The sequence below is a fragment of the Cavia porcellus genome, unplaced genomic scaffold (assembly GCF_034190915.1).
Source record: "Cavia porcellus strain 051 isolate PalLab524CR breed Dunkin Hartley unplaced genomic scaffold, mCavPor4.1 scaffold_27, whole genome shotgun sequence".
NCBI lineage: Eukaryota > Metazoa > Chordata > Mammalia > Rodentia > Caviidae > Cavia > Cavia porcellus.
In genome coordinates, this window is record NW_026947510.1 from 42758224 (window position 1) to 42777508 (window position 19285).

The 19285-nt window shown below is 35.7% G+C and overlaps 1 long non-coding RNA gene across 1 annotated transcript in view; it reads left to right on the forward strand.

The window, feature by feature from the left end:
• LOC134473443 (uncharacterized) overlaps nucleotides 1-19285 on the forward strand; it is an 84842-nt gene that overhangs the window by 41051 nt on the left and 24506 nt on the right. The window contains exon 2 of the long non-coding RNA XR_010043645.1: nucleotides 16639-16713. This is a non-coding gene — a long non-coding RNA (uncharacterized LOC134473443). The remainder of the gene's footprint in view (nucleotides 1-16638; nucleotides 16714-19285) is intronic.

Sequence of the window (19285 nt, forward strand, 5' to 3'; positions counted from 1 at the left end):
AAATAAAACATCTGGAAAAACTCTTGTTGCTGTGAAAATATTTCTACTAACATTTTTATAATTTAATATGCCTGATCATGTAAGAGAAACTAAAACTATAAAAGTAAGAAATAGGGATAAACTTTTTTATCTTCATTAAGAGCAACTATAGGGCCAGGGATACAGCTCAGTGGCAGAGCATCTGCCTGGCAAATGTGAGGTCAAGAGTTTGATTCTTGGTACCAAAATTAATTAATTAATTAAAAAGAAAATCAACTATAATTCAACTAGTCATTAAGAGAAACAATAGCTAAATGAACACATATTCCACAGAACTGTGAGCGTGACAAGTGCCACAAAGAGAGATTTTCTACGAAATTTATAATATGACAATTCAGGGTAGTAAACATGAGTAGAAGTTGATTCATTTTTTAAAAAAAGGGAAGATCATAAGAAAAACAATTCCAGTGAAAGCGTATTTTGTGTAAGCAAGCCTTAAGGTAATTGTCATTATGCACATAGAAAAGTGTAATTTTATTTTTCTTTTCAGTGAGGAAACTAACCACAGTAAAACATTAATATATCATTTTCTAATGGGAAGAAGAGTCTATTCCAAATAACAGGAGACCGTAATCATGCACATGTAACACTTAAATAACAGAAGGAGGGAGTTACACCATTGAATTTTGTAAGCTTTATCAAAGTATAATTATTATCTCAATTGTGTATCACAAAATGCTAACTTAATGTATAAATTTAGGTGAGCTTGACCATCTATAGGGTACCATCACTACATTTAGGGTTCTAAACATAGTCATCACTTCCAGCAATCTCCTTGTGGTGTTTGTTTCATGGTCTGTGAGTCTGTGTATGTGTGTGGGGGTCTGTCTATGTATTCATAAGAATGCTGAACACGAGATCTTTCCTTTTACCATTCGGTACAGTGCAGAATATTACATTATTATCTGTCAGGACTATACTGTAGAGCAAGTCTCTAGAGTTTCTCACACACATATAAAACTTTAAACCTGTGCCTATCAAAGTTCCCAGCACCTGGCAATCATTACTCTTTCCTGCTTATGTAAGTTACACTATTTTCATATTTAAAACTGGAGTTGTGTAGTATTTGGTCTCTGACTGGTTCATTTCAGTTAGCATCAGGTCCTCTAACTTCACTCACATTCCACAGGATTTCCTTACTTTTTAAAGAGAATAAAATCCCCTTGCAAGCACATAGCATGCTAAAAAAAAAAACCTGAATATTTTAAAAATATTATGGTAAAAGACACATTGTCACTAATCTTACTAAATATCCCTTCTCACTTTAAACACGCCTCTCCTATCATCTTTGCCACTTTCTGAAGTTATTCTCGAAGTCTTTGCTGGGTATCTTTAATTATTCTTTCATGCCTGCCTCCAAGTGTTGAGTATATTTTAAATGTTGGCATGTCACAATCATTTTGACTTTGGGAAAAAGCCAGCAGTAGCAAGCCAACAGAGCCAATGAAAAAATTGGGTAAGGACATGCTGTAATGTTTTACAAACCTGCCTTTCAAGTGGGTGATAGTGTGGGACCATCACTCCTGCTAAAACCAGTCTGGAAAGAGGACTTTCAGAGCTGCTTCAGGAAATGGCAAGAATGATGGGGGAAATGTCCTTCAAAACAGAGGGAGTATTTTAAAGAGATTAGTGGCAATGTATCTATAACTGTAATAAATGGTTTACTTAAGCAGCATGTGTTTTGATTAACCCTTGTACATATCACATTGTATCTGCTGATGAGCATGGTTACTGTGAAAAATGATACAGTGAAATGGGTGTTGATATCTTGTCAAGAGCTTGATGTCAATTTGTTTGATATGTAGCCAGTAGGAGGAATTGCTGCATCTTTGATAAATTGTTTTTTATTTTTAAGGAATTTTCATATCATTTTGCATTGGGGCTGTATATCCTACATTTCTATTAGAAGTGAATATGAGTTGTCGAACTTTCATGGTGGCCAAATTGTCCATTGCCTGAACAAGTCCAAATTGCACAAGACACATTTTGACATGGGTTTCACTGAACAGGAAGGCGATTAGCTTGTGCTGATTGAAACCCACAAAGCAGATACTATCTGACTTCCTATGTTCTTTGGAAAGTCAAGCTTGGATGAAAGTCTCTGAGCACTTCATGTCCACCCAGAGAAGAAGCAAGGCATGTGTTTTCACCAATTTTGTATACAATTTCAATTCTGTGAAACTGGGAAGAAAGTTGGATGTTGCATAACCAAAATAAGGCATATTAAATAATAGCAGCTGGATGAAATAAAAACAAAGTAGAACGCAGGGAGAAGGTACCAAATTACTCCAAACTGTTCCCTTAGCCAGTGCCTTCTCAGCTCTCATGAATATAAATATACCATGACACACATGCTAGAGTTTTCCAGATAACTACACTGAGTATATTAATTCATTGGATCTATAACATAACCTAAAGTTTCGTATGTTAAATAACAACATCCCAATTGAGATTGTATTAGAAAACAATACCAGGGAAAATTGTATTTAAAAACACTTGTTATAGCTGTGTAAAAGGAAGCAGGAGTATGTGGTTAAACACAGGGAATATCACTAACCATGTATCTAAAAAGTAAATTGAAAATGAAATGAATGAATTTAGGGTTTAACTGTGAACTTTAACTTTCTCAACAAATGCCTTTTCAGTATTCATAAAGTTGCAAAACTAAGAAAACTAGCATATGCATGTACAAAGACCAGTACAAGATAAATACTTCATCCAAATTCTGGTGTCTAAAATCAGCACCGGTTTTTCTACAATTCTTAATAAAATCATTCTCTTGATTTTTACTTTAATAAGTCTAGCTGTGGATCAAATATAAGATATGTCTTATTTAAACCAAAACTTTATACATACACATTGAGGTTACACATTTTTGTTCAGCTTTTATAAGTTGTTTATTTGTTCCACTGTAGCAATGAAAGTTATTGTTGTTAAGGCTTAAAATTTTATCTGGTTCATCTAACTTTGATTCTTTCCTGAGAATCCTGGAGACTGGTCAGTATGGCTAAACATCAATGAACTGTACACTTGAAACTCAGAGGTAAGAACCTTTTATCCCTGAAGTAACCTCCTACACCCTTCAGTCCCTTGATTCATTAACACTTTTATTGAAAGTCCTGAAAATCTATTGGAGAATATTTCTAGAGTTTTACAAGATTTAAAATACGTGACTGTCTCCCAATAGAGTGATTTATGCCATTAAATTCTCGCAAACTCCTGAAAAACCCATGTCTATTGCTTCAAGACAATCTTTGCAACTCTGTGTGCTTAAACTGTGCTTTGTCTTTTCTCTCTTCCATTTCAGGATATAAATTAAGTTCAGAGCTATATATCTAGATTTCTTTTCTAGTCACTAGGCCAAACTACTTAGTATGATTACTTTAATAAGATGTTTTTAATCTTTTAATCTTTGATTTTTCTAAATGTGTGTAAGAGAAGTAGATGTGAAAGAAAAAATAATATAAACTCTACCTTTTTTGTAATATGTTAACATTTTCATTTCCATATATTTTTAAAGGTTCGGACTAATTTAATTAGGAGTAGTTTCCATCTCACTAAGTGTGCCTACCATGCTAATTCAACTTTGCTTTAATGGCATAAATATCAAAAATATGTCCTGCTGCTTATATATATTGCAGTCTTCATTAAGGACTGAGGAATATCTGTACAAAGTAATGAATACCCATGTGAGTTCATAACCATCATGAAAATCACCTGTTTTCTGTGGTCATTTCTTACGTGTAATTCCAAAGCCCTTGCTCAAGCCTTGGCTCCTGCTACCCATGCCCCTTCTATAATTTCTACACCTCCTAAAATGTTCATACCTTCTAATTAATTTTATACTATAGACAAATCATTTCAATATTAGAAAACTTAAATGTTCAAATACTAATGAAATATGTTTCTAATAAACTTAGGTTGGAAAATGTTTACTAATCAAGTTATAGCAAACTTGCTACTAAAATCTATAGCATAGTGACCAGCTTTTGCTAATCTAAATAGCTCTCCATTCCATGCATCAAGCCAGTACATGGCAGGGCTTTGGAATTCTCTCGACTGCCTTCATGTAGCAAAGACATTTTGAAATGTACCAAAAAAAAAGCAACATGACAGTTTGGACAGTGTTTGTTTTCTACTTCATAATATGTAAATCTCAGTGAAGTTAAAGTCTGACAGTTTACTTATATATCCATATCTAACCACTAGTCGTTATTTTTATTGTTTTTTATGCCTCTTATGTCTGTTTTACTCTTTAGGAATTAGAAATAATTGAAGCACTTCAACAACCCAAAAGGATTATTTATCCTACTAAAGTACTCACTGAGATCCAGCAAAGGCAATAAAGTGTCACATGAACAAGGAGTGGGTAACCAGTATTTTATTTTTTCCCTCCTGAAAATTAGAGGAGGAGGGTCAGCCTGACTCTGGCACTGGTGAGGAAACGGCATCAAATTTGCTGTGCTTAAAGATAGCTGAGCTAGCAGACGGTCTGGCTTATTCTCAGATCCATATGGATGCCTTGTTAAACAGAAGGTTGGGGGACTTCAGCTTTAGCTAGACGTGTGGATTCTTAAAAGTTTTTGTTTGGGTTCCATGCAGATATTCTGATCACAGAGGATTGGTATTTAAGAAGAGATCATGAACCAAAGTTATTTAATGGTTTACGGAAGAACTCAAATTTTTAGTTCCCCATCTAGTCTCATATTTCTCTCATGTTGGTGCATATGTTTTATGAAAAACAGAGTAAAATATTTCACTCGTCCAAGCTGATGAGCCCATTTTTTACGGCCTAGTCTTTGTTAAAGGGTGGCACAATTCATATTTCCATTTCACCTTGTGTGTCCAGCTGCAAATAAAAATTGGATAAAGAAGTTTACCCTTCAACTCTATACCAGGTAACATTTGTGTGATGGATCCAGTTAGATCCTCAGAGAAGAATGTTAACAATTTCCCAAACTCTTTATCTTGCAAAATTGAAACAAAATAAATATTCCATAAAATACACTATATACTATGTTCCTTTCTGTTTCTATTCTTTTCTTTTCTTTTGTGGCAATAGACATTAAACCTGGTCCCAAACTACATTCCAGCTTCCCCACGTGAGACAGTGTCTTATTAAATTGTTAACTGCCAGAACTGAGTCAAACTCGGTATCTTCCTGCCTCGGTTTCCAAAAGGCTGACATTTCATGCTTGTGCTATCATTCCTGGCTTACTGCTTGTATTTCATTTTTATTACTAGAAAAAGTCACCAGGAGTTTGTAACAAAGCATAGTTTAAGTAAATTAATTTGTCAGGGTCTTTACCATTTATAATATTTTGTGCTGTGCATGAATTATGCAGATTAATTTAGAAAGTACATGCATTCACACTGAAAAAAAGACAATTACTTTCATTGTTTGTGTTTTCAAATTCCATTTTACATCCGTATGTCCTATGTCCTATTCATTAAACTATTCCAGTGCTAATATGTCATGTAGCTTTCCCATAGTTTCTAAAACATTTGGAACTATTTTAAATGTTGTGGAAGATGCAGAAGTTCACGTCAAGACTCTAATAAACAATGTTCTGTCCAAGAAAAACAAAAATGCGGATTCCCTTGCTTGCCAAAACCCTCATTATGTGGAAGCTGGAATGCGCGATACTGAACTGAAGCTGTGTGAACCAGCCCAAGCTGACATCCTCGGTGAGACTGCCTGATTTAAACTGTGGCCACTTGAAAGCAGAACACCTTCAACTAAAAGTTATTTCTAATAATTCGTTTCCTAAGTAATTTAAGTTTTTACTTTTGTCCTGCCTGCCATGAGGCAAAACAGTAGGAGCAAACAAAACACAAACGCGGGCGCACGCACACAAAGACATCTTTGCAACTTTGCAAATTGCCAGTCCTAACTGGCGGGGCGTTCGCATTGCTGCTGCCACCTAGTGGCGCACAAGTGGAAATCGGTCAGTTACTTACCGTAGGCTTTCAAACAACGGAGAAAGTTGATTCTTTTTTGGTTAGTCTCTCATTTCACCGGAAGGATACCCTCACAAGAAAAAAAAAAAAAAAGTTCTCAGTCAAAAATTACCACGCTTCCCCAGTGATGCAAAGAGAGAGTGAAAAATTCAATGACTACTTTGGAGAAATACAACTCAGAAATTACATATGTAAATGTACTAATCTTTATTTTTCTTGTGGATTAAGGCTTTTTATTGCTAATTCATCTAGCTGATGCATTGGCTTCTACAAAGTAGAAAGAGAAAGGACAAAGAGGGAAGAGTTCAAATGAAACCTGAGAACAACCCTAAATTTTGTCTAGTAAATAGGTGATGAGTCCTCATGACCATGAATTGTAATGTCAGCTTGAGGAAGATCAGTCTAGCACAGGAGCAAAGCACAGCCTCAGGTGTGTCTGCGGATGTGACACATAGGTCAGGCAGGTAGGAAAGATGCACCTGGACTACGAAGACACCAACCATTAGGCTTGTAGCCTGAACACAATACAAAGAAAAGGAAAGAGGTATAAAGTTTTAAAAAGCTCCAATAGCTGCCATCAGCCTCAATATTGGCCTCCGCTTTCCGCAGCCTTCTTACACAAACTCGCCCTGAGAACTGCTGTGAACGCGAAGGCTTCCCGTTCTGATGCAGCAGCCTCCATTTCTCATCCGAGGCATCTGTGTTCTAGGGTGGAGTAGTTTCCAATCCCCCTGGTCTCCAGCACTCTTCAGGCCATGGAGGACTCTCTTGTGTCTGATCCTGTAAGCCTACAAATAAACCCTTTATACAATTATAATTTCTATTGATTCTGTTTCTCTGGGGAACTGCAGTTCTAACCGGGATGGCTATGGCTGTTATTTTTATTGTGAGCTTTTCTTCATCTTCTATTTATACACTTTGCAATGTACAGAGAAGAACAAATCTTCCAGAGAATAATGCCGACTACTCAGCAAGTAGGAGACATGAGCCAACATTGTTGGAAGTGATTAAATAAAAAGAGAGACTAACCATCGTGTTTTCTTAAGATAATTTTAAAGGAGAGCTAATTTATTAACTAATTTTCTGAAGGAATAGGTGATTAGTGAAGGAAGATAAGGGTTTATAGCATAGAAAGGAAGATTAGTCATATATATACTGGTGACAATAAAAATATGAAAGACCAAGGACATTTCATCCACCAAATCAAAAGACTAAATGTGTTATAAGAAGTGCTTCAAAGATTTTTGACCATTTTTAACTCCATATCAAAAAATGTGGTCTTAATTATCAGCTACTCTTTTTATAAGTAACTCAAAACATCACCCTCTATACTAACATTGTTTGACTCACATAGGCCTTTGTTTTTAACAATATGAAAGAACTGACACTTACAATATAAAAATTAATGAGAATCTATAACATAATAATTAGTTAATGACAATTAAGAAAATGTTTGTGTGTTTTATCAATGAAGAAATACTAGTGAAAATAAACATTTCTCCAAGTCTATAAACAGAAGGAATTTCATGCAGAGAGTTATGATACCAGTGATGGGACATATACAAAACCAAAATTAAAGATTAAAAATTGCAAGAAGCCATTATTTTTAACTTGATATTGAAAATAAAAGTTTGATTCATGTTACTCAAAGGAAGAGGCCAAAGCTTCCCCAAAGAAGCTGATGCGTAATGGACCAATCTCACAGAAGCAGAAGCTGTAGAGAAAATATAACTATTTTTAGGAAAAAAGAGGAAAAAGGCCTAATTACCTCTTATCCTGCCCCTCCAGGCGGTCATGCAGGACTGGTTTTTCTAGAAAAATCAGAAAAGAATATGCATGCTGGAAATGTGATGATGTTGCAATATAGAACAGAGCTGAAGGAGGGGAAGAGTAGATTAAAGATAGAGATGAGTCGAGGACTGGCAACGGAAGGAACGTAATAAAAGAAAACCAAGAGATTTGAAGGAAGGTGCAACCCAGTGCAGTATAAGCTGAGCACTAAAGGAAGAACAAAAATGGGAGAACAGAAAAATTAGGAGAGCACCCCGATTATCTCCACCAAGTAGGGTTCTGAACATAAGCTGTCCAGTGTATCAGGAAGCAGTGAAAAGACTCAATCTGAGAAACAGTACGAGTTATTTGAGAAGTTAGGGAAACCTTGAATGCTAGACTAAGGAGTCTGCAATCAGATTGAGAAACTTTAACTTTTCCCAAGGTTGTTACATGGGATGATAGATCTGGAAAATGCTAAAACAAAACAAAACAAAACAAAACTTTAGTTTGTTGAAATTGTATGATGACCAAAAGAGTTTAGGGAGTATTATAGCTTCATAACTGAGCCAAGATTCACAAATTTATTTGACCCCATGCTATTTGTGATGTACCTCTTGAGTCTAATGCTTTAACATAAAATATTCTGGAAAAAAATATTAAAAATTTGGAAATTCTCTGCTTTAGTTGCACACTGAAGAAAAAAGTGAGATGTTCATAAAACAATAATCCTCTAATATTGAAATAAGTAAAAATGCTATTATAAGACATTAGAATTTATTTGGATTTCAATGAATTCACATTTTATGATCTATTATTTGGAATTATGCAAATCATTGGAAAATTATTTTAAAACACCAACATTGTCATGAATTTAATGTAACAGATTAGATCTGAAAAAAGAAAGCTGATAATGGCAAGGAAGCCTCAATGATTTACTTATGCAGAAACAGCAAAGCCTCTCACTAAATCGGAAACTTTAGTTGCTAAAATATTTGTGAAAAAAATGTTTGAAGGTGTTCTAATTGAAATACAATTAGATAACACAAAACCTATGTGAAGGATGGAGACTTCAGTTTAGAAAGCCAAAATGACTCTTGACGATATGCTTAAAAAGATTGAAACAGGATATTTTGCTTACAGGTAACCAGTAATTGGATGAAGGTAGCAAAAACTCACAGCTTATTCCAGCCCTACAAGCACACTAGGAGTGTAGGTGGAACATGGTTTTGGCCAGATTTCTTTGCAAATGTATCAAAGAGCACACTGCTGGAAAAATGCCAGGCGTCTCTATCTGTAAAATGTTTTAGGAGGTTACTCCTGGTCAGTTTGCAGGGTCACTTTTTGATTTAAAGAGCAGGAAGAGCAGGAAACTGGGTAAGAGTCCCGTAAGCTGCCTGATCAGTGCAGTACGAAATAAAATGTTTCCAAATCTTGATGTTTAAATTTTGTGGTTAAAATGTGTTTATGTATTCTTTTTAAAACAAATACATGTTAAATTCAAAATATAATCTGCATGCACATGAGGAGAAAATAGATATTTGGGGGCGCTAAATTTAGAAAGTGCTGAGTTCCCCTGAAAGAAAAGAATGTCCTGATGTTTGCCTGGGTCCTTGGCTCCTTAGTGAATCTGGTTGTTGGTTAAAATCCACCATTTTCCTTCCATCTGCTGTGACACTGCCGCGCTTTGGGAACACAGTGTGGCTACCATTCAGACCTACAAGTTACCATGATATGAGGACTTTTTAACGAGAAATGGAGAGGGGGAAAGGCACAGTGAAGGTGTGTGGCTGGGGTAGTTATTTGTGATCTCTTGCTAAAAAGTGACAACTATATTAACTCAAACAAAGGGGAAAGGATCTTCCCAATGGAATTCACAAGGTAAAGCTTAGATCTTAGGAAAACAGCCAAGTAAAGAGACAAATAGTTTATGTAGAACCCTAATAAAGACCTATGATTTCCTGAGAAATAATAGCAGATTTGCTAAAATCTGGGTATCTACCTCAAGACACACAGAACACAGGAAGGAAAATATGATTTCTCCCATTGACTACATCACAATTCAGGCAGCCTCCTATACCAGATGTTGTTCTGCTAAAGCCTGGGATATTTTATGGAGAAAGTAGAGACCTGATGAATTCCTGCTAGCTGGCACAGACTCAGAATAAACAGTCAGGAAGCATGCCATCCACTGATTTTATACACAGCTGAGTGAAATGTGTTACTTGGAATACCACTGATTCCCAAGTGGCTGAAAACATTTCTGAGAAGATACTTTCAGATGTTTTAGCAAATACTGTGTTGCAAGGTGTGAAAATCAGGTTTCAAGGATTACACCTGAAAAGTAGTCTGCATCCACTCTCTTTGATCAACAAATACCATACTATTTGCAAACAGTAAATGGGTACAATTTAAAATTGCCTGGATAGCAGTATAGCAGAAGCACATACTGAACTTAGTCCTAATTACATAAGCTATGAACAATGCAATAATGATGATATACTCATTAACTATAAACTATGATAGTTGAGGAGAGGAGAGGAGAGGAGAGGAGAGGAGAGGAGAGGAGAGGAGAGGAGAGGAGAGGAGAGGAAAGGAGAGCGGTGAGAAGAGGGGAGGAGAAAAAGAAGGAGAGAAAATTATTTACAAAATAACATCTAATTTGGTGACCATACCTAGGGCTAAGTGATGGGAAAAAGGATTTCTAACACCCCAAATTAAAGGAACTGTGTAGGAGAGAAAAAAGAGACAAACAGAAAGAACAGGAAAAGCAGGAAAAATGCCTGATACCTGAGTTAGTTAAGGAAATCATTCACATGGCTCTTAAAAAAACAGGAGATATTAACGTGGTGGTACTTGCTTCTAACTCCAGCACTGTGAGAGACAGGGTAGGAGGACTGCAAGTTCAAGCCCAGTCTGAGCAAGTTAGCAACTTAGGGAGATCCTCTCACAAACGAAAAATACAAAAGCACATTTGAAATTTAGCTCATCGTCAAGGCCGTGAGTTCACTGACCAGTAGGCTCTTTCCTGGAAACATATAGTAAAATGGGAAACATGACAGGCTTGGTATCATAAATTGAGCTACTATTGTAGATTCTTTGACAATAAGAAGCCTACTTTGGTTCCCTTTGTACTTCTTAAACTGTCCCCTTAGCTTTGTTATATTTTAGCCCTGAAGACTTCACATCTAATCATAAGGATCATGATTGCAGTACCATATTCAAGACTTTTTGTTTTAAAATGATTTGAGAATAGTATTTTTGAAAAAAACTTTTAAAATTGTTCATTAATTGCATACCATCATTATAAAGTAATTCCTATGGGGACAAGACAGACAAAGCATTCTGAAGGGCAGAGGTAAATGTGAAGGGTGTACTTTGCGGTGGTGATAACTCATAAGATATGACTGGAGAAGCTATTAAATGCCCTTCGTTACTGTCTTCCTCACTTTTTTCTCATACCAGCTACATAAAACAAAAAGGTTTGTTTTGGCTCGTGGCTTCAAACCTAGGATGTGAGGCTCCAAGGCAGAAGCAGGATGGCAGTATGGCAAATGGTGTCCAACGTATGGAATGATGGAGAGAAGGGAAAAGCCAAGGACAAGAACACACCCTTCCTGGTCACACCCCACGGGAACCCATCTTCCACTGGATCCCACATCCCAAGAACACATTTAGCTCTTGTACTCATCAGAAGATGAATCCTTTATGAGGATAGCACCACATGATCGGGTCGCCCTTCACACACCTGAGAATCTGGGGGCACATGTTATCCCTGTATTATAGCAGTTATGTTGTTGTTATCTAATCTGAATGAATGGACATTGGAAGTCCAGGAGGAATGCCTCCTTACCACACTCAAACGGGTAAACCCTTCTCTTCCCCTTAATCGGGCAGGCTGAAAAAGAAAATTTGACATTGCTAAAGTTCTTCTTGAATGGAATAAACAAACAAACAAACAAATAATAGATAGATAGATAGATAAGAGTGAGAAAAAAATTTGCCTGGGGGTACCAGGGATTGAACTCATGACATAGCACTTGCTAGGCAGGTGCTCATGCCACTGAGCTAAATCCCAGCCCCTGAGTGAGGAATTTTTACTTCTTTTGTTATGACTTACTTTGTCTGAGCAGCACCTAAGGCAGTGGTTTCTCTTGTATTCGAAAAGCCACGTATACATACATTAAAAAGCAAAGTAACAATCAAAAGTTTAAAAAAAAAGGAGATAGATCTTCTGCAAATTGGAAGAAGATAACAATGGAAAGAAGGGAGCAGGGTGAGAAAGATGACCTAAAAAGAATTAAGATTCGTTATACACCAATTCAGATGTAATAATTACGAACTGAGAACATGTACTGATACAAATAAATTTACAAAAACAGCAACAGTACATCACCAAAAGTTTAATGAAGTCCCCGCTACAACTCTCAATGTGATAAAGACTGTACAAGAAACAGCACAAGGGCAACAGCCTGCAGGGCACTGAAGCATCGTGACAGACTTATTGGGAGGCTTCTTTTCAGCACCATGGGGTCTGGTCAGGCACAGACTACACAGTTATAGAACAATGTACGTGCAAACTTTTTCCTCATGTGAGTATCTGAATTGATAGCCACCTTATCATAATGAAATGGGACAAGTTTTGAATTTGCTGGCCAATAAGAATCATTCTCCACACTACATCCATGATAGCACGCTGACTGCTTTTGGAGTATGACACACAGGGCAAGTTACACGGTTGCTCCAAGTGACCTGTAGAAATGGACTGATTAGAATTCAAGCCTCGGTTCACTTGGTGGAATTTGGGTAAATTATTTGGGATAAAGCAAACAGAATCGTCCCTCGAAATTTGAGATGCAAGTTATCGTGTGCTTACTGCCACTGAAGAATACACTTGGAGCTTTGGTGGACTATTTGCACAGATCCTATTAACCCATCTAGGAATATTGTTGAACTTGTTTGACTAAGAAGCCCCAACTCTAAGCTCTGGATTGTAGTTAGAATATTCAGACTAATGCTTTGAACTTTTGTAGTAGACACTTTGAGACAGAAAGTATATTCTTTGATTTTTCTTTTTGCTTTCTATGTACAGAAGATACGAGAAAATAAAAATGCTCCACCATTCAGAACAAGAAAGACTGAATTCTTTTCATTAGTTATACTCCAGGAATTAGCCTTATTTCCATGCAATTGAGGGTAGTCGAGTAAAGCTGAGCTATTGCCTGGCGAAAGAGACACAGGGAGCCCCCAAGGGCTTCTCTCGTTTGTGCGGTAGAACTGGGCTCAGTACAGGGAACCTTAGACTCCACCCTAGCTCAGAGAATGATGCCACAGAGATTCACACGCACGGTGTCTGACAGTGCCCTTACCCTTAGCATGATCCTAGGCAAAAAGCTGCAATGTGCTGGCTATGCTTTTAATACGTTGTGACATTTTTAAATATAAGACTAAATACTCTGGGATTAATATGCTGAGGAAAAAAATCCTACCAATTCCTGATTTTACAAGCACACACTGAAGAAGGAAAAGTGAACTATATAAAAGATCAAAGGCCACTGTTACCTAAATACAAGACTAAAGACAAGAGCAATATATAGAGATTGCAGGCTCAATGTGTGATCATACGCCCCACGCATTTTAAGGGCTGTGAACGAATATCTGGTTTCTTCTTGTTCTTCCTTTTTTTCTTTCCAAGTCATATAGCAAATAGATAGCACTAACAAAGTCAAATATTAATAACCAAGAACTACAGATCCTCAAATCCCCTTTCCCCCAACCAGCAAAACCCATAGAAATTTACACTGACCAAAGTAAATAGAAAATAAAAGTCAAACCACTTAAATGGTTGACATTTAGGGATAGAGCCAGGCACTAGCTTTCATGCTTCTGAATCACCAGTGTTATAACATTAACAGAAAATAACTGATATTATGAACATGCTGCAAGAATTAGAGGTAAGATCCAACCTGCAGTAGTTTAATTGATGATTGCTTGTAATCAACACAATTTTCAATTTCACCTTAACAGAAAAGAACAAAAATGTGAGCATCAAAGCAGCTTTTAAAAATTTTTGTCTTCTAAACAGGAAATAATTGTTTAAAATAGCACAAAGTCATGAGCATATTGACTATAGCCTAAATTAGTTCTGAAATACACTTACTGGTTATAGCATATCTAACTTATAGAACATCTAATTTAGGATATTTCTCTCTCTTTCTCTTGTATGTGGTGCTTTGGGTACATAAGTTTGCAGAAGAAATCCTGAGAAATGATTAATTTCAGATAAGTGTGATTTTTAACATACTAAATTGTTACAGTGTAGAGCAAAGCTGGTCACTGTGTGGTGAACGTTCATGACAGATGACCAGAGCTGAGTGTGCGGTGACTGTTGCCTGTAAATGTTGGCTTCGGCTTCCAGCTTCACCTTCTATGATACTGTGCAAGTGATGCTTATTAAAGAAACAGTCATCTTCCCTAGTCAGGGAGTACATGGCATGATGATGTTTGTGACTGGATGACTATTGCCCTTCAGACAAAGGACTTATATCTAGAAATTTCTATATCTTATAAAGGATTGAAAAAATTTAAATGTCCCAAATTCAAAGCCCCAATCTAAAAATGGGCATCTGAGATGAATATATATACTTCTCAGATGAAGAAATACAAATGACCAGTAAATACATCAAAAAATGGTCAACATTATTGGTCATTCAAGAGATGCAAATTAAAACAATACTGAGATTCCATCTCACCCCAGAAGGAATGGCTATCATAAAAAAATCAGCTAATAATAAATTCTGGAGGTTTTTTTGGGGGGAGAAATCTTTCTTCACTGTTTGTGGGAGTGTAGACTAGTGCAATCATTGTGGAAATCAGTAGAAATTCCTCAAAGAACTAGAATTATAGATCCTATCAGCTCAGCTATTCCCCTTTTGGGTATCTTCCCAGAAGAAATGAAAATATCATGCAATAATACTATATGTACATTGATGCTGATAGCAGCACAAATCAAAATGAAATCTTGTAAACAGCCCAAATGCCCATCAACCGAGGAATGGATTAAAAAAAGTTTTCATTTAATGTGATAGAATACTATTCAGTCACAAAGAAGGATAAACTGGAGGCTTTTGCAGATAAATGAATTCAACTCAAGACCATACAAATAAGTGAAATAAATCAGATGCATATGTATAAACATCACATAGTCTCACTAGTATGAGAAACTGAATGGGTAAATAAGATCCAAAATGTACATTAGATAATGTGAATTGGGATGAAACTGTTCAAATAAAAGACAGATTGTGATGGGAGAAAGGGGAAAGGAAGTGGAAAAGAAAAATATATTCACACATGATATAGTTAAGATAGTTATACAGTTAGTTTTTCTTAGCTCATTGAAAGGATAGGTTTGTACTAACATTGTTCGGATAAGGTATGATACCTATATATTATACTCTGAATAACTACTATAAAGATAACAATACCCAATGTATTGATTATTGTAATGCTTCTACTAACCTGTTTTGAAACTGTACTTTATTATGATTTTTATTTTTTCTCTTTAAAATAAAAAAAGAATGTCAAAAAAAAAAAAAAAAGGCTAGAGGAACAAAACCCTGAAGCTAACTGTTCAGAATTATGTTCTTTGGAGGAAGAGAGGGCCCAGTCCTTCATTAATTGAAACTCTCCCATTGTCTGCTGGGGCCACACCAGAGTGGCCAGCCTTGCCCTTTGTTTCAGACATAATGTGCTGTTCTGTTCACTTCTACCATGAGATCTTTGATGCACTATTAACGGTTTACCAGAAACTCCAAAGAAAGCTGCTTATCTAATACTTAGAGACCCAGAGAATGCTGAAAGACAACTACCCTCTCAAGGAGAAGGGGAGACTGTATAGGAAATCCTTAATTGTGAATCATTGGTTATAGACAATAAAAATCCTGACATGCCAAAGAAATCTTAAATGTGGGACAAATTCATTTTTGTATGTTTCTTGTTAGAATAACTAAATTCACTTGATATCGTTATTGTTTAACTAAAAATGTTAGCTGATGAGCGTGATGTTTTAGTTGTGATATTGGCATTAAAATTCTTGAAGTAGTATACAAGTTACATATCCTGTGTCTCCTCAATCACCATCATCGGAGAAACAAGGAAGCAGACAGGAGGAAAACTAAACCATTAAAGGAAACAAACGAAGAAAGATAAAAATATTTGAAAATGTATGTTTGACATTAGTCTAGGCACTATGTATATTTCTATTTGTTTTCTCATTGCTGTTTAGGCTCTGACAGTAATAATATAAATTATTGTTATATTTATTTTATACTTAAAGGCAGTGCAATTTACAGAAATGAAGAAAGTTGTGGAAGTTCATTAATAACAGTTCCTGTTTGACTTACAGGAGGAGTTTAGCTTCTTACACCCTTTGGAAGGAGTCACTGGTTTCAGGTTTGGAGACAAAAGCTCTATAGGCAGCTGAAAAAACTCTGTGAGAGAAGATATAAGATTCAAGCACAGGCATTTCGAAATTGTATCCAGACACAGTTTAAAATAAACTGCAAACGCATCATTTACACTGCCAGATATTAAGGCAAGTTAAAAATCACCCAGAGTAAAGAGCACATTTTCAAAGTATTTGAAGAAACTTCGCGAAAGGTGATTTCACAACAAAACTGTAGATGTGAAAACTTTCGCTGTCCCTTGAGCACAAATGTTGCTGTCACCCAACGTCTAGCCTGAGACAATCTCATAATACTAAACACTTGAAAAATAGATCCTTTTATGGAGAGAACGGTGCATTTCTTTTGTGTTTTCCCTTTTGCATAATAGCAAACTGAATAGCAAACAATATTTTTTTTCTTTCAGAGAATATAGTATATACAAGAAAATGACTACATGTTTACCTGAAATTAATCTAAATCCGAAGGAACAGGTTCACAAGTAAGTAAACAGTGTTGAATATAAATCTCCATTTCTTTAGAAACATTTTCTTTCTGGATTCTTCAGTAAATGTTTGATCAAAGTGTGTCCTTGAAAATGCACACATTCCTCCCACTAAAGTCACGAACATACATACACATTTCTGGGACCAAATTTGGCCCGATGCTTAATTAGAGTCTGGCTGTGATTACATCTGTGCTGTTGAATTTTCAAATCTAAATTTTCAGTGTTGTAACAAAACTTTGCAAAATTTCTTTAATTTGAGTGCGGGAAAATAACATAAAAATTTCAGTGACAGTGAGAAAATGTTTTTCCTTCATCTGAAAGTAATTTCTCTCAAATTCAAAACAGAAGAAAAGTGGTTTAAATGCATATTGAAATACTAAAAATAAATAAGCACCGGTCTCTTGAATTTGTCTTTTATGCTGAGAGATTGTTAAGTAACACTGGTTGGGCGATGGATATGCTTTTTTGTCTCTCTCCCGTCTTAGGAATGGAGGGGTATTTTCCTTTTTCGTCTCCTTTTCTCTATGTTTCTTTCTCCTACTTCATTAATCATTCACAAGAAGCTGGCTTGTAAGTACAATTCAATTCTTGTGAGACAGCTAAACATGTCTTTCCCCGCGCCCTTCCTGGCCCCTCTGCCTGTGTACCTCACACATCACTTACAAAGCCAGGCTGAAAATTGTCTCTCTTAGGAGGAGTATACATTATCGTTAAAGAGCATTTATTTATATATTTCACCATGGTTTGTCATTTGTTCTAGGAGCTTCCCTTAAAGTCTCACTGCAAACTGAATTTGAACTGAAAAAAAGAATCAGGAAATACATGTTATAAAAACTTTCCTAAGTTTAGGTTTTATATCTGTTCTTCATGGTTCAATTTAGTCCCTGTTTGCAAAAGCAAATGGCTTGGTGATAATGTATGTTATATTTCAATCCTTTGTTTAAAGTCACCTTACTCACTGAAGCTAGCTCTTTAGTATGAATGGCATTTGCAAACAGAAACTTAGAATTAACATATATTCCAATTGCCTAGCCTAAAAATTATTTTTGAATCAATAACACTGGACAACTTAATTTCACCATGAGTAATCATCTCTTTTTTATATTAAATATTATATGCCATGATTTGGAATCAAGTGCCTCAATGATATTTTTTGATGTTCAAAAAATGGTTTTGAGACTTCTCATCACCTGAAGGTTACTTTATAGCCCAAGGCAGTATCCTCACAATACTTTCGAGGCTGACAGGAAAGAGGAAAAAAAGTCTTTCAACTGGTTGTTGTGTATCTCAAAGTAAGAACATTATCTTTGGCTCTCTTGTATCCATTTATTTTTCATAACTTTTTTGTTAGCAATTGTACATTTCTTAGAAACTGGAGTTAACCAATTTTACATACAATAATCTGGCTCAGGAGAGTTTGATAGCAATGATGAGTATTTAGGAGACTACTTACTTTTTGAGAAAATCTTAGACTTACAGAGACCTTAACTATGAAGGATGTCCATAGAATTTTGAAAAGAGGAAAAAGATTTTATATTCAGGGAACCTGTCTTAATAATCTAAGGTTATAGGATATTTCTTATGTCCTGTGATCCTACATTATATTAGTAGGGATCAAGATGTATTATTTGTTTCAAATGTTGTAACTTTTTCTCAATGAAAACAAAATATATTTTCCTGTGATGTGATATTGAGTTTTATAACAGCAGGAAAATCTTTCCAATATTCTGTAATTAATGGCATAGACGTCAAGTGACATGATCAAGAGCTATAACTTAAGTGAACATATATTATTTCTAAGTTAATATGACTGGAAATCAGTATGTCTGAATCCTGTTACACAGAAGAACCAGGAAAAAATAATTACTTCTATTACAAGACTCCAAAATCTTTTTATAGACTATAATCAGTGATATGATTTACTCCTAAATTGCCACTCTGGGACAGGGAACATTGATAAAAATTCTAATCTTTATTGCAATAAATGATTCCACTGACCCTTCGCTGCTATGGGCTTTCTATCATTGTATTCACTGAATTATCCCCATTCTTTCTCCTGCCATATAACCAAATCACTTGCTTCTGAAAATAAAGAAAGCAGCATCACATTTGCACACACACACACACACACACACACACACACACACATACACACACACACACACACACATGCACACACATGCATGTGTTCCAAATATATACACAGTTCAAGTCTCAAAATCAAAAAGGAAAATGCATAGATTTAGAATGGAGTAAAACAGAAATATAAAATATTACAGCAGATACATTCAATTGCTTCTATTTGTAGCTGAATCAAATTCAAAAGTTCATTTAGAGCCGTTGATGCATGTTAGGATTATTAATAAATGACACCAACAAGCCAAAAATAAGTGTTTTCCTACTTTGTAATTATTTAATGATAAAATTAGATTCTGTATAGTTCTTAAGGAATGTGATCCACTGTTTAAGTCTTTAAGATGTTAGTTTCTATTCATATGAGTAACTCTCAAGGTGATAATATTTCCTTGTAAATTAAAAAAATGTTATTTGAAAGAACTGTGTGTGT